Here is a 16943-nt window from a genome sequence, read left to right on the forward strand (position 1 = left end):
ATGTTCAAGTCTTAACCCCCAGGACCTGTGAGTGTGACCTTATTTGGAAATAGGGTCTTGCGGGTGTGATCAAGTGAAGATGAGGTCATCCGGGATTGGGGTGGCCCTAAATGCAATGACTGGTGTACTTGTAAGAGGAGGGGACACAGGGGAGGCTGGAGTGATGGGTCTACAAGCCAAGGAACGCCGGCAGCCACCAGAACTGGAAAAAGCAAGGAAGGTTCCTCCGGTAGAGGCTTTGGAGAGCATGCGACACCTTGATTTCCAACTTCTGGCCCCCAGAGCTCTGAGAAACACATTTCTGTTGTTTGAAGCTGCCCAGTTTGTTGTACTTTGTTACGGCAGCGCGAGCAAGTGAATGCACCATTTCCACTGCCTTGGTTAGATCAGTGGTTCTCACACCTGAGGCACTTCAGAATCACCTGGTGGGATGGTGGTAGGGGGGACCCAAAGAGCTGCCCCCCGCAACCAGGGGGCCTGATTCAGTAGGTCTGGATGGGCTTATAATTTTGCATTTCTAGCAAGTTCCCAGGAGACACTGACGCTGCTATTTTGGAGACCACACTTTGAGAATCACTGAAACACCACCATCCTGCCTGGACGACAGACCCATCCCCCCACTGGCCTAAACTGTCTTCTCCATCCTCCACCCGCAGGCAGGCAGAGCTTCTTAAAACTCACCGTGGAGGGCTTCCCTGGTGGCGCAGTGGTTGAGAGTCCGCCTGCTGATGCAGGGTACACGGGTTCGTGCCCCGGTCCGGGAAGATCCCACATGCCACAGAGTGGCTGGGCCCGTGAGCCATGGCCGCTGAGCCTGCGCGTCCGGAGCCTGTGCTCCGCAACGGGAGAGGCCACAGCAGTGAGAGGCCCGCGTACGGCAAAAATAAAATAAAATAACAGGGGGACTTCCCTGGCGGTTCAGTGGTTAGGACTCTGCACTTCCACTGCAGGGGGCACAGGTTCAGTCCCTGGTGGGAGAACTAAGATCCCACATGCTGTGCGGTGTGGCCAAAAATTTTTTTTTTCGTTAAAAAAGTAACCAATTAACTTTTCTTCCCCTGCCCCTCTTTTGGCCCCATCGCATGGTATGCAAGGTCTTAGTTCCCCGGCCAGGGATTGAACCCGGGCCCCCTGCAGTAGAAGGGCAGAGTCTTCCCTGGACCACCAGGGAAGTCCCTTAACTTCCTCTTTAAAAAAACTATTTTATTGCGTCACACACCATAAAGTTCAGCCTTTGAAGGCATAGGATTCCATGGGTTTTAGTACGTTCATAATGTTGGACAACTCTCACCACCATCTAATTCCAGAACATTTTTATCTCCCCCAAAAGAAACCCCATGCCCTTTAGAAAGTCACTCCCTGCTCCCCCTCCCCCAGCCCCCGACAACCACTCATCTGCTTTCTGTTTCTGTGGGTTTGCTTATTCGCACAGTTCATATAGATGGAATCCAATCAACTGTTAAAAAGAACGTAAGCAGGACTTGAATGGACCAAATGATGAGGTTGGGGTGCGAACCACGGATTACAGTTCATTCAGTTCTGGGCTCTGACAGCCAACGGGAAAAGCCAGAATCTGGGTCATTGTGGCGATGTTCAGGTACTAAATTAACCCCTACTGGAGCAGCCCCACTTCTGGCGTCTTGTTACGCAACGTAACAAAGGTCTCTATTGTTCGAGTCGCTTTTGATTGGATTTTTCCTTACTTACCACCCAGAGCCCTCAAAGTGATATGACCCAGAAACCCACACCCCTACGGCTGCAGCTCCCCCCAGCCACGAGCCTTTGCACATGCTGTTCCCGCCGCCTGGAAAGACTCTCCGACCAGCTGCGGCTTCCCCGTCCTTTTGACTTCAGCCTCTGTTTAAAAGTTACCAGAGAGCTTCCCTGGTGGCGCAGTGGTTGAGAGTCCACCTGCCAATGCAGGGGATGCAGGTTCGTGTCCCGGTCTGGGAAGATCCCACATGCCGCGGAGTGGCTGGGCCCGTGAGCCATGGCCGCTGAGCCTGCACGTGTGGAGCCCGTGCTCCACAATGGGAGAGGCCACAACAGTGAGAGGCCCGTGTATCGCAAAAAAAAAAAAAAAAAAAAATTACCAGAAGTCTTATTTTAGGGGCTTGCTGGAGGCCCTGTCTACATCTTGCTGGGTGGGCCCATCAGCATTCACGCAGGACACGTGCGTTGTAGAGGAGGGGATTCTGCCCCAGAGGAGGAAGGAGGAGAAAGATCCTGGCAGGGCAACCACCAGTGCCACCTGCATTTCCATGGGATTGAACACCCAGCCCTGAGCCCGCTGGATCCAAAGTATGCACCTTTTTCATTTTGAAAAGCTTTTCCAAGCCAGTCTCCAAAAAGAGTATCACCATTTATACTCCCAGTGACAGTAGACACAAGAACCTTTTCTGTATCCTCAACAGTTGGGTATTATCAAACTCTTCATTTTCTCACACTGGAGAGGTGAAAAATGACTAATTGCTTGGCTCTGCACTTCTTTTCATTATAAATGAGGCCGAACATTTTTTCGTATAGTTATCAGCCATTTGTGAACTTCACGTTGACCTCCTGTGATCATTTCTTCTACTGTCTTGTTTGTTAGCACTCGCTCTTTGTATATGAAGGACACCAATTCTTTGCCTAACATCAGAGTTACAAATATATTTTCCAAGTCAGCTTTGCGTTCAATATTTTGCAAAAGATGAAATTTTATTTTCTCGTGATCAGATTTACTTTTTCTATGAATTCTTAGTTTTGTGTTATATTCAGAAAAGTCTCCCAAACCAAGCATTTTTTAAAAATCTGCATTCTCTTCCAGTGATTTGTAGGTGTTTCTATTTTTATATCTCTGCTCCATTTGGAATTAATTTGTTTTCAGCTATGGAGTAAGAAAGGAATCCAGTTATGCCAATCCAATGTATTACAAGTCCTTTCTCCACTGAATGAAGTCACCATCTTTAACAAGCCAGTTTCTTTATATACTTTCATCTCTCTCTGGATTTTTCTCTTTCGACAATGCTCAATCCAGCCATTCCTTCTCTAGGGCCAACTGTATCTAATACTCCACCTTTATAATTCATTATAATATTTGGTAAAGCTAATCTCCCTTCTCTAGTCTCCATTTCCAGAATTTTCCTGACAATTCTCACGTATTCATTTTTTTCTGTGTACTTCAGCACCATTTTCTCAAAGTCCTCCATAATTTCCTGTTGGTTATTTAACTGGGATTGCACTGATTTCTGGCTATATTTAGGGAACTCTGACATCATTCCAAAATGGATTCTTCTTCTCTAAGAACAAAGATCATCTCGCCACTCATCCAAGCTTCCTTTTATATTTAATAGCAGAATTTTAACACCTTTTATATTTATATCCTCCACATTTCTTGAGAAGTTTGCTGCTAAATATTACATCATTATGGTTGCTATTGTAAATTGGATCTTTTCTTCCATGATAAGTAAAGTTGTGTTTTTATAGTCAAGTCCAAAGATTGATTCAGCAGGTATGGATTGAAACTCCAAGAATTCTGCACTGTTAATCCACAATCCAGCCCATCATGACACTCACTGGAGTCTGAGAACCTTCTTCATTCAACACTACGAATCTCAGATTGGAGAAGAATCTTAGGCCAAGAGAGCAAATTTGTTTCTTCCTGTGCCACGTTTCACATCCTTTGCAATTTTTGAAAAGTAAGAACTGAAATTAGAGTTTTGCCCAGCACAGAACTGACAAGAGGAAATGTTTTTTGTTTTTTTGCGGTAGGCGAGCCTCTCACTGTTATGGCCTCTCCCGTTGCGGAGCACAGGCTCCGGACGCGCAGGCTCAGCGGCCATGGCTCAGGGGCCCAGCCGCTCCGCGGCATGTGGGATCTTCCCGGACCGGGGCACAGAACCCATGTCCCCTGCATCGGCAGGCGGACTCTCAAACACTGTGCCACCACGGAAGCCCGACAAAAGGAAATGTGTTCTTATTTAAGTGAAACAAAACACAAACTCTTAGATTCCCGTGAATGAGCAACTCAGACTCTGCTCAGAGCGAAAGGCAAGACCAAGCCTCCATAAACTGAGTGAAAGGAGGCTCCAAGAGCACGTGGGAAAGTGCTCTTCTCCAGCATGTGGCCCGTGTTCATCCAGGATGTAGGGTCTTTGCAAATCACCCACTCCAACTGTCCTATGTTACAAATGAGGGTTATGAGGTCCTGAGAAACCTGTTCCAGAGGATCCAAGGTCCACCTCATAGTTCATTTTGCATAAATACAAACTGTGCACAACTTCTATGGAAAATTTACATCACAAAGCCTCAAAGAAAACCTCTGGAAAGCTGCACAAGAAACCAGTGACAGAGGTTATCTCTGTGGAAGGCAGTCAGAGCAGAGGGAGACATTTCCTCCCCTCCCCAGAACACTTTCATGCTTGTGGTAGCTTTAAAACATGCCTGTGAATTCTTTGACATTTATCCATGAAAAGGTGGAGCCCGTTATGCACCAAAGGACACAGTCAACAGAGCGAAAAGGCAACCTACAGAAGGGCAGAAAATATTTGCAAATCATATATCTACTAAGGGGTTAATCCAGAATATATAAAGAGCTCTTACAACTCCACAACCCCCAAATCAAATAACCCAATTTAAAAATGGACAAAGAACTTGAATAGAAATTTCTACAAAGATGTTATACAAATAGCCAACCAGCATATGAAAAGATTCTCAACATCACTGATCATCAGAGAAATGCAAATCGAAACCACAGTGAGATATCACCTTACACACATTAGGATGGCTACTATCAAAGCAAAATGAACAAACAAACAAAACAGAAAATAACAAGTGTTGGGAAGGATGCGAAGAAATTGGAACCTTTGGGCACTGTTGGTGGCAATGTAAAATGGTTTAGCCATTATGGAAAACAGTATGGCAATTCCTCAAAAAATTAAAATAGAATTACCATATGATTTACCAATTCCATCTCTGAGTATACATCTAAAAGAATTCAGAGCAGGATCTCAAAGAGATATTTGCACATCCATGCAAATAGCAGCATTATTTATGACGGCCAAGAGGTCGAAGCAACCCAAGAGTCCACTGATGGATGGATAAACAACAGGTAGTATACACATACAATGGAATATTATTCAGCCTTAAAAATTAGGAAGGAAATCCGGTCACATGGTACAACATGGATGAACCTTGACGAGATTATGCTAAGTGAAATAAGCCAGTCGCAAAAAAGACAAATACTGTATGATTTCACTTATATGAGGTACCCAGAGTAGTCAAACTCATAGAGACAGAAAGTAGAATTCTGGTTGCCAGAGGCTGGGTGGAGTGGGGTGGGAAGTTGTTATTCAGTGACTTTTAGTTTTGCAAGATGCAGAAGTTCTGGGCATCTGTTGTACAATGATGTGCATATAGTTAACACTACTGAACTGCATACTTAAAAATGGTTAAGATGGTACATTATATGTTATGTGTTTTTTAACCACATTGCGGGGGGCGGGGAAAGAAAGCAAAATCCGGAACAAAAAGGCAGAAACTAATTCTCTTCCCCTTGAATGTTTAGGCAGTTGTCTCGCTGCTCTGCCATACACACACCCCGCCCAGAGAGTCAGAGCTGGCTCACTGGCAGGCCGTCCCCATTCAAGCCCGAGGGCAGAGGGAAAGTGAGTGAAGGACAACCAGGTTCCTTTTTAATAACATGACCTTGAAGTTGTACCTTCTAGCTGTACTTGCTTCTCATGCATAGAAGGTGGCAGAAGTGATGCAGTGTTCACCTGGCTCTCAAGGGCTGCTGGCTCTTGGAACCCAGCCGCCATGCTGGGAGGAACCCCTAACCACATGAACTTGCTCTGCGTAGAGTTCTGGCAAGAGCCCCCACTGAGGTCCCAGCCAAAACCAGCTCCCGATGCCAAACGAGTGAGGGAGGAAGCCTCCCCGACTCCTCCAGCCATTTCTGACCCCAAGCACAGGAGAGATCCCTGCAGCGACCACCTTGCTGAGCCCACTCACCCCAGAACCATGGGAGATCATCGTAATAGATCATAGTGGTTTTCCACCACTAAGTTCGGAATGGTTTATGAAGCAGCAATAGATAATCAAAGCAATGTTGTTGAATTTTTTTAAATCGTGTATATGTATTAGGTATTTTTTTAATTTTAAAAAGACATGGGGGGGCTTCCCTGATGGCGCAGTGATTGAGAGTCCGCCTGCTGATGCAGGGGACATGGGTTCGTGCCCCGGTCCAGGAAGATCCCACATGCCACGGAGCAGCTGGGCCCGTGAGCCATGGCCGCTGAGCCTGCGCGTCCGGAGCCTGTGGTCCGCAACGGGAGAGGCCACAACGGTGAGAGGCCCTCGTATCCCAAAAAAAAAAAAAGACATGGGACTTCCCTGGTGACACAGTGGTTAAGAATCTGCCCGTGCTCTGCAACAAGACGCGTAACAGGAAACTCCCTGGCAGTCCAGTGGTTAAGACTCTGTGCTCAATGCAGGAGACACGGGTTCGAGCTCTGGTCTGGAAAGATACCACATGCTGCGGAGCAACTAAGCCCGTGCGCCACAACTACTGAGCCCGTGCGCCTAGAGCCCGTGCTCTGCAGCAAGAGAAGACGCCGCAATGAGAAGCCCATGCACTGCAACGAAGAGCAGCCCCCACTCGCGGCTCACGCAACTAGAGAAAGCCCGCGCACAGCAGTGAAGACCCAACGCAGCCAAATAAATAAATAAGTAAATAAATAAATTTATAATTTTAAAAAGATAAAGCCTTATTGCTGCTTTTACAGTCTAAAGATTTACATAAAAGCTAAAAAGATTCTACATCATAGTTTTTTTTGCCCATGTATCCTAAAGAACTACTTTCAGAATTTTTTCCTGATTGTGGAATATTTTAAACATTCATGAAAGGATAGGGAATAACATATTCAGCATCCAGCTCTACTGAACCTTAATATTATGACATATTTGGTGCGCTTGTTTTTTAAAAATACTTTTTAAACATTTTAAATTGTGATTTTAAAAAGACACATAAGAGGGCTTCTCTCGTGGCTCAGTGGTTAAGAATCCGTCTGCCAATGCCAGGGACACAGCTTCGAGCCCTGTTCTGGGAAGATCCCACATGCCGCGGAGCAACTAAGCCCGTGCGCCACAACTACTGAGCCTGTGCTCTAGAGTCCGCGTGCCACAACTACTGAAGCCCACGCACCTAGAGCCCATGCTCCGCAACATGAGAAACCCGTGCACAGCAATGAAGAGTAGCCCCCGCTCACCACAACTAGAGAAAGCACGCGCACAGCAGTGAAGACCCAATGCAGCCAAAAATAAATACATTTTTAAAAAATAAATAAATAAATAAAAAGACACATAACAGGGAACTCCCTGGCGGTCCAGTGGTTAGGACTCTGTGTGTCCACTGCAGGGGGCATGGGTTCAATCCCTAATAGAAGAAGTTCCCAAATGGGAGCCTCTATGACTATTTTGTTTCTCCACCTATTTCCCAAACACTTTTCCATGTGTGCACTGTTTTTCTTTAATCATTTTAACCATCTTGCAAGTGTACAGTTCAGTGGCATTAAGTACATTCACATTGTTGTGCCACCATCCATCTCCAGAACTTTTCCATCTTCCCCAGCTGAAACTCTGTCCCACTTAAACAATTCCTCATCTCCCTCCCCCAGCCCCTGGCAGCAACCCCCATTCTACTTTCTGTCCCCATGAATTTGACATCTCCAGGGACCTCATATAACTGAAATCCCACGTTATCTGCCCTTTTGTGACTGGCTGATCGCACTTAGCACAATGTCTTCAAGATCAACCATGTTGCAGCCTGTGTCAGAATTCCCTTCCTTTTCAGGCTTCCCTGGTGGCGCAGTGGTTAGGAGTCCGCCTGCCGATGCAGGGGACGCGGGTTCGTGCCCCGGTCCGGGAAGATCCCACGTGCCGCGGAGCGGCTGGGCCCGTGAGCCATGGCCGCTGAGCCTGCGCGTCCGGAGCCTGTGCTCCGCAACGGGAGAGGTCACAACAGTGAGAGACCCGCGTACCAAAAAAAAAAAGAATTCCCTTCCTTTTCATGGCTGAATAATATCCTAATGTATAGATACACCACCTTTTGTTTATCCATTCATCCGTTGATAGACGTTTGTATTCTTCCCACATTTTTGGCTATGGAATAGTGCTTCTCCGAACATGGGTGGACCAAAATTATCTTTAAATGTTATATAGTTAAAAGTCAACAGTCCTGTGTATCTGCCACTGCAGATTTGCATTCCGAGAGCAAAAAGTCAATTACTCATGAGGAAAAGGACTAAGTGACAGCCCCTTACCTGTGCAGTTAAATGAACAATCTGTACCTGATGATGGAGTCTCTTATGAGAAACATCATATTTTTTTTTAAGTGACAGCCGGGCCCTTTTATAATTTGTCGTAGCTTTGGGCGTTCCATATCCAATTCTACCCTTCCTTCTGAATCCACCATAGCTAATAATTAGCAGCACACAGTTCAACACCAGTGACGGGTGAGGCAATCAATATAAACGGTAGACGCTGCCCTGAAGGGCAAAGTCCCCAACTAAGATACAGAGAACTTGGAGAAATGTTCTTCATATTGAAAGTGCTTTTGCCAGTGAAATAATGAATAAGGTTAGGGGAAACTTAAAATAATTTTCAAATTAAAACTATTGTAAGAAACCATTATTCACCTAGCGGACAAGCAAAGATCAAAGTTTGAAAAGCCCCAGTGCTGGCCAGGGTGTGGGGAAACAGGGGCTGTTGATTATTGTTGGCAGAGTGTAAATTTGTGTAACCTCTTTGGAGGGGGACTTGGCAAAGTCTGTCTAAATTTAAAAAGCATGTGCCCTTTGACCCACAAGTTCCCTTGAGAAGCGTATCTATCAGATATACATGCGCACACGGGCAAAGATCTATGTGTAAGGATAGCCATATAGGGAATTCCCTGGCAGCCCAGTGGTTGAGACTCTGAGCTCTCACTGCCGAGGGCCTGGGTTCAATCCCTGGTCGGGGAGGAAAGATCCTACAAACCACGCAGTGAGGACAAAACAAAACAAAACCTTATTTAAAAAAAGAATAGTCTTGGACTTCCGTGGTGGCGCAGTGGTTGAGAGTCCGCCTGCCGATGCAGGGGACACAGGTTCGTGCCCCGGTCCGGGAAGATCCCACGTGCCGCGGAGCGGCTGGGCCCGTGAGCCATGGCCGCTGAGCCTGCGCGTCCGGAGTCTGTGCTCCGCAACGGGAGGGGCCACAACAGTGAGAGGCCCGCGTACCAAAAAATAAATAATTAATTAATTAATTTTTAAAAATTTAAAAAAAATTAAAAAAGAATAGTCTTATTATCTTGTTCCACTGATTATAGTAGAAAAATATTGGAAGCAACGTGAATAGTCAACAGCAGAAGGATGCTTAACTAAGTGATGGTCCACCTACACCAGCCCCACCCAATGGAACTTTCTGCCATGATGGAAACATGTCCACTAGTCACATGTTTCTACTAAACTTTTTTTTTTTAAATTTTGGCCTCGCCACACAGCTTGCCAGATCTTAGTTCCCCGACCAGGGATTGAACCCAGGCCACAGCAATGAAAGGGCCGAATCCTAACCACCAGACCACCAGGGAATTCCCCCATTACTAGACTCTTAACATGTGGCCAGTGCAATGGGTGAACACATTTTATTTAATTTTAATTAATTTAAATGTAAATAGCCATGTGTGGTTAGCTTCCTGGAATCGAGCTATGAACTTCTAACAACTTGGCCTTGTCTTTCTTTTATCCACGCCAATGAATCATCCCTGAGACTTCCCTGAAGCCGTTCATCCTGCCGCTCCTAAATGTGAGACACAACAGACCATTCTTGAGGCCCTGGGCTTGCTGTGATGGCTCTACCACCCAGCCCAGCAAGAAGATAAAAGGCTTCTTCTTGGAATCAGAGCCTGAATCAGACGCTTTGGGTTCCAAGCACCGAGAGCTGCAGTCAGAGCAATAAAACAGAAAAAACCCCAATCTTCGCGGTGCTTCCACGGGGACCTGAGAGCATAGTGGTTAAGACCGTGGAGCAGGGTAATCCCACTCTTGGATATATAACCGGAAAAAACAAAAACACTAATTCAAAAAGATACATGCACCCCAGTGTTCCTAGCAGCCTTGTTTCCAATGGCCAAGATATGGAAGCAACCTGAGTGTCCATCGACAGATGAATGGATAAAGAAGATGCGGTACATATATATACAATGGAATATTACTCAGCCATAAAAAAAGAACAAAATGTTGCCATTTGCAGCAACATGGATGGACTTGGAAGTCATTACGCTAGGTGAAATAAGTCAGATAGAAAAAGGCAAATACTGTATGATATCACTTAAATGTGGAATCTAAAAAATACAACAAACTAGTGAATATCATAAAAAAGAAGCCCACTCACAGATACAGAGAACAAACTAGTGGTTACCAGTAGGGAGGGGAGGGATGGGGCAATGTAGGAGTGAGGGAGTGGGAGGTACAAACTATTGGGTGTAGTAGGTAGGCTCAAGGATGTACTGTACAATGCAGGGAATAGAGCCAATACTTTGTAATAACTGTAAATGGGAAGTAACCTTTAAAATTGTATTAAAAAATTAAAAATACAAAAAAATAAATAAAAATCTATGCAAATATATATTCTATAACGTTAAAAAAAAAAAAAGAGTGTGGAACTGGGGCCAGACTGCCTGGTGCCCTCCCTGTACCTCAGCTTCTACATCAATAAAATCTGGACGTTCACCGTGCCTTGGTCTCAGAGTCGTTAAGAAGTTTCGGACTGGGACTTCCCTGGCGGTCCAGTGGTTAAGACACTGAGCTTCCAGTGCAAGGGGCACAGGTTCGATCCCTGGTCGGGAACTAAGATCCCACAGGCCAGATAGAGCAGCCCAAAAAAATTAAAAAAATAAAAGGACAACGAAGAATTTTCGGATTGGAGTGCCATGCATGATGAGGACTGAGTTATCAGTATGCTAACAGGTAGGGGAACTAACAGTAGACAAATATCCAACCAGTCAGAAAATTCCAGATACTGAAAAGCGCTATGAAGGACCTAGGAGTGGATCATGGGATGAGACTAGTTGAAAGCCAGTGGACTAGTTTAAAATGGTGGTCATGGAAAGGAGGTTGGAGTTGAGACCTGAGAGAGGAGGTGGGTCCTCTGATGGGAAGATCCAGGGGAGGGCATTCCAGGCAGAGCTGAGTGCAAAGGCCCTGAAGCAGGAAAAGCCTCGGGCTGTTCCTAAGCCGTAAAGAAAACTGTGCAGCTAAGGGAGAATGAATAGGGGCAGAAGAGCAGCAATGAGGCCAAGAGATAGGACGGCTGGTCTTTGGGGATTTTTACGCAGGGGAGGGCTTCTTGTTTTCAATAACTAACTGGGATGGCAAACCAGCAAGCAGGAAGACCTGGACACGAGGGCCGGCGGTCCATGTGCTGACACACTGTCACCTTCTGGGGGTCCCCTGGGCCTCATCCCCCTCCCCATGCCCTTCACATCCTCCTGATTGTTGTATTTGCCCAAAGAGAGAGTCCGAAATGAGGAATGAGGAACATAGGCTCAAGCCATCAACTTTCTGGAAATCTGCACATCCCACACTATTTGGAGGAGGGTGGGTCATCCAGGGCCCAAGTGGGAGCAGAGACCAGTTCGGGGGTTAAGATGAAAGAAATGGGTGCCTCGGATCAGGGTGTTGGCCTGGAGAAAGAGCCACAAGAGTCTGGCTATGTTTTAGAGGCTGAGTGGATGGGATTTGCTGATGAATTGGACTGGATGGATGAAAGAGAGGTTGAGACTTTGGCTGGAACAGGAAGACACAGAGGAGATATTAGCTGAGACAGAAAGACGAAGGGACAGACAGGTGGAGTGCAAATTGGGAGACAATAAATGTGTTCTATTATATATATTTTTCAAAACGGCACACACATATGAGGAAACAATCAGACAAATCCACAACGGGAGACATTAGTTAAATCGGCTGGCCTGGTTCTTCAGTCAGTGTCCTAGGAAATACAAAAGACATAGGGTTGTTCTAGATTAAGAGAAAGACAGGGTGTGGGGAATTCCCTAGCAGTCTAGTGGTTAGGACTCTGCCTCTCACTGCTGAGGTCCTGGGTTCAATCCCTGGTCAGGGAACTAAGATCCCACAGGCCACGCTGAACAGCCAAAGAAAAAGAGAGACAGAGGAGAGGTGTTGTGTGAAGAGAGAGAAGGTTAGCTCTCCCCTGGACTAGGATAGAAGAGGCCCTCAGGCCTGACAACACAGATATGGTTAAAGTACAGCCACCTACCCACGGTTTCTCAAAGTTGTGTGCCTGAGGTACACTGGTGGAGAATTCAGTGCCACATCTGCCGTGACCCCTGAGATCTGCCCCGTAGGTCTGTCTCCAAAAAAGGTTGGTGATGACATTACCAAGGCAACCAGTGACTGGAAGCGTCTGAGGATGACAGCGAAACTGACCATTCAGAACCAACAGGCTCAGACTGAGGTGGTATGTTTTGCCTCTGCACTGATCATCAAAGTCCTCAAGGAACGGCCAAGAGACGGAAAGAAGCAGAAAAACATTAAGCACAGTGGGAGTATCACTTTGATGGGACTGTCAACATTGCTCGACAGATGCAGCACCAGTCTTTGGTGAGAGAATTCTCTTGGAACCATCAAGAGACCCTGAGCACTGCCCAGTCTGTGCTGATGGCCACCACCATCACGACATCAAAGATGACATCAACAGTGGTGCCAGGCAATGCCCAGTTAGTTAAAAACTAGAAAGGGAAGTGTTTCAATAAAGGAGCACATAAATAAAGAATCATTTCACAACCAAACCAAAAAAAAGAGAGAGAGAGAAACATAAAGGAGATATAATAACCAATGCAAAGCATGAATCTTTACTGGATCCTGGATCAAAAAATAAATCAGCTATACTGACATTCTTGGGATGATTTATTCCAAAAACGTTCAAAATTCTCTTTTGGCAGGGAAACATTTGAAAAAAAAATGTCTAATCTGTTTTCAATTTTCTTTTTAAATGAAAGAAAAGAACAGGGCCATTTTAAGACCCATGTAGGCTCTAGACATTTTTACTTTGGATGCCGCAGCCAAATATACAGCATTTCATATTCTATTTTGCATTAGGAAGTACCCCCATTAAATACAAGTCCCTATGTCAGCACTGAAGTCTGTGCCACTTTGTGTTACCTTCTGAAGATTCTAAAATATTTAAATTCAATCTTGCAATTTTCATATATTGGATACAATGTATTTTTTACAGTCTCAAGCATTTGGACGGGGGCCTTTGAAAACTCTAGTGAAGCCCATCAGGTTGGACTATGCCAGGGGAATGACCAACAGGGAGGGGGCAGGGAGTTGTGACCCAGCATCTGTGTGGGCCAGTGTGGAGGAGTCAGCATTTCCTTTAAACCCCATATGACCGGTCTGTTCTGCATTGTGTGTGACCACCTCTAGGAAGTCCACTGACCAGTTTCCCTTCCCTGGTATTTTTGGGGGTTTCTGAGGAATGCTTACACTTTCCACAAATCTGTGCTGATAGCCCCTTGCTGCTCAGCCAGCCTCCTGCCTCAGGAAATTCTGCCAGTGACCTCTTGCCATCCTATACATGCCTTCTCTGGGCTGCAATACAACCTCTCTGTGCTGTCCCAGGAACCCAGCTCTTTCCTTACTGCAGCCAAGGCTATAGACTTGTTTTTATTAAAGTCAGACATAGGGGAAAGGTGGTATTTTAGAAAGAGGGAGCAGCTGGAGTGAAACAAGGACATAGAAAATGTCAGGGAGCATATGGGGAAAAAGAAAGTGGTCAGCAGATAAGAGAATCAGGGAGAAGGGCATTTTGAGGGGTTAGATCTGATGAGATGCTGTAAGAAACAGAGAATCTACGTTGAATAATAGCTACGTTAGATGCTATGGAGGAGTCATTCCAGCTGGAATGGAAAAGGAGATGGCTTGGGGCTTCCCTGGTGTTACAGCGGTTAAGAATCCACCTGCCAATGCAATTGAACCAGGGATGAGTTCCATCCCTGGTCCGGGAAGATCCCACATGCCGCAGAGCAACTAAGCCCGTGCGTCACAACTACTGAAGCCCGTGCGCCTACAGCCTGTGCTCCACAACAAGAGAAGCCACGCAATGAGAAGCCTGCGCACCTCAATGAAGAGTAGCCCTGCTCTCAGCAACGAGAGAAAAACCTGCATGCAGCAACGAAGTCCCAACGCAGCCAAAAAATAATTTTTTTTAAAAATGGAGATGGCTTCAGGACCGGCAGAAACAGGATAAAGTAAAAGGCATTTGGGAGGCCAGTAAATTAACTTTTACTAATGAGTAAACAACCCACTGTGAGAAATAGAAAAGTAAAAGCACACATTGCCTAGTCAGCCACACCGCTTGGGGGCGCTGCAGGCTTCATGACTAAACCAAAGTCTGTTCCAGTAGCTCCCTCTTCCGGCAGAGATATCACTGCACACTAAGGCTGACATCCTTGAGTTAACAAGCGCTTGCCAATCTCTAAACAGCATACCTCTCTGAGGACCGTATTTATAATAATTTGACGAGGACTTCGTGCTTTCAGACGAAACATAAAAAGGAACACTAAACAAATGAGCCACGCATTTTTCTTCTGGTTTATTCAAGATTCACACAATCACATCTATGTAAATGAATCCTTACGTAGTATTAACTCACGTGTGAAACCAAACTTTGGGGTGCTTTAAGATCATTCAACGAAACTGAGCAAGTCTAGCATCTCTGTTCTTCAGCCTCAGAATCCCTTGATGATAGAAACGCTTCTCGTTCATCACTATATCACTATTTTTCCTGTCATGCTTGTATTTGTTGGGTGAAGGGTCCTGTAAATGTTCACTAGGGATTGTGTTGCTCTCGGGGTCTTTATTCTTGAGAAAATTACATGAAAGGTATTTTTCCTTTATAATGAAAGGATATTAGAACTCTGTCAAAACTATAAAGGACATAAAGTGAAAAAGCATGGTGCAGGACAGACTGCAAGCCAGTATGCTACCTTTTGCATAAAGGGGAATTAATAATTAGCAGTCGCTTGTACATGCATAGAGAAACTCTGAAAGCACATACTAGGGGAGGTGGAGAACCACGTGGCTGGGAGACAAAATTGAAAACTTTTCATTATATACTGTTTTAAACTTTTTATATGTCTGAAACACATGAACGTATTATCTACTCAAAAAAATAAAAGTAGGAAAATACGAGACAGTAACAAATACCGTAATTATTATTTATAAAAATGTTTTAAGGCTGATTTTTAAAATTATCCCCAAGAGCCTTATTAAATAGAAATCTTGTATTTTTATGCTATCCTTTCAAAATATTAGTATATGACAGATATGTGTATAAGGATGTACTTTACAGCAGGATTGTAACAGCAAAAACCTAGAATCAAATGTTGGTGGACAAGTTAAATTAAGTCACAGATCATCTATACAATGAAATACTAGCTGGAGTATTAAAAATGATGGAGATCCTGATATGCTGGCATGGAAAGATGTCCATAATTACCTAGTTTAAAAGAAAAAGCTGAGAAACACTATGCTGTGAATGGTCCTATTTGTATTTATGTATACATCTATATGTATTTACTACACAGGAGGAAAGCCCAAAGGAATACCGAACTTTAAAATTAGTTATCACTGGGAAGGAATATGGTTAGTTAACTACTTAGGAACTTAGGTGGGCTACCTTTGACTTTATAAAACAATGTATACATTGTAATTAGATACAGTAAGAGGCAAATATACTCATTTTCCTGGGAGTAAGCTTATGTGTAACTTTCACTTCCTTTATCATGATTTTAATGTTTGTACTATCTTGTGCATATTTTAATATTTAATATATTTACATATAGTTTGTACCATCACTGATTTTAGTGTTTTTAATTGTTTTTCAAATCTTTTCTAGTGTTTACACCTGTAGTTAGCAATTTCTTTCATTAAACTTGACAGGAAGGAGCCAAGTGTTCCTCAGCAAGTTCTCCATTGAGCATCCCCACCCCTAGGACACCCACACAGCTTTATGCTCTAATGCCAAGATCCTTCTAACTGCGTGTCGCACACATGGTTCCCCCCATGAGCTGACCCAGCCCCACATTCTGAAACATCACTAGCCACTGACCGCCTCACACTCGAAGACAAAGCACTCATCACTAACACCGCCCTAGGAAGCTTGCAAAGCCTGTCCTGCAGGGCGGTCATTTTCAAGATGCTATTGACGTTTTACCCCTATGCTATGACCACTTACTTTTAATGAGCAATAAAATTACACAAAAACTACTCACAGCGACTGGACGTGGTTACAGGTGCTGGTGGAGTTCCAGGGATTTTTGTAATGTTGCTTCTCGACCTGTATGTTCATTTGCATGGGTGAATCACGGAAATCCAGTGAACTATACATGCTCTGGTGTCAATAAAGTGAAAACTCACAATAAGAAACAGATTTGCCTAAGACAAACTTTTCAAATGGCATTTCCTAGTTGTGATGCCCTAAAGCGAGGACTTAAGCCTGTTGACTTCAGGTATTTTAGGACTGGCAGTAATACAGAATTTCCTCTGCATCAGAAGTTACACATGCATACCCTAAAAGTGGGAGAGAGGAAGGGAGAAGCTAGCAGGAGTGATGCTCTTTGGAGACCAATCCCTTATTTCGAGTCCTTCAAATAAGCCTCTGACTTCTGGGGTACCTACCAACCAGTGCCAGCTCCTTATATTAAATCAGCTTCCCTGCAACTTTCACCTTCGGCTCTAGTTATGACATACAAAGATACTTACCAGTAGCATCTGATTGGTAAGTCACTACTATAAAAGGCCAAGAGCCAATGGCTTCACCCACCAATTTAGCTATATACAAATCTTTCACCTAGTCACAGAAAATTAAGGAATCTTGACAACTTTATCTTAGCAAAA

General features: G+C 44.7%; 2 pseudogenes; both read left to right on the forward strand.

Moving 5' to 3' along the window:
* The first annotated feature begins 1589 nt into the window (after window positions 1-1589).
* Window positions 1590-12766, forward strand: LOC132532255 (large ribosomal subunit protein uL11-like; annotated as a pseudogene).
* Window positions 12198-12308, forward strand: LOC132504565 (U6atac minor spliceosomal RNA; annotated as a pseudogene).
* Window positions 12767-16943: the final 4177 nt, after the last annotated feature.

Source organism: Lagenorhynchus albirostris, chromosome 14 (assembly GCF_949774975.1).
Source record: "Lagenorhynchus albirostris chromosome 14, mLagAlb1.1, whole genome shotgun sequence".
Classification (NCBI taxonomy): Eukaryota; Metazoa; Chordata; class Mammalia; order Artiodactyla; family Delphinidae; genus Lagenorhynchus; species Lagenorhynchus albirostris.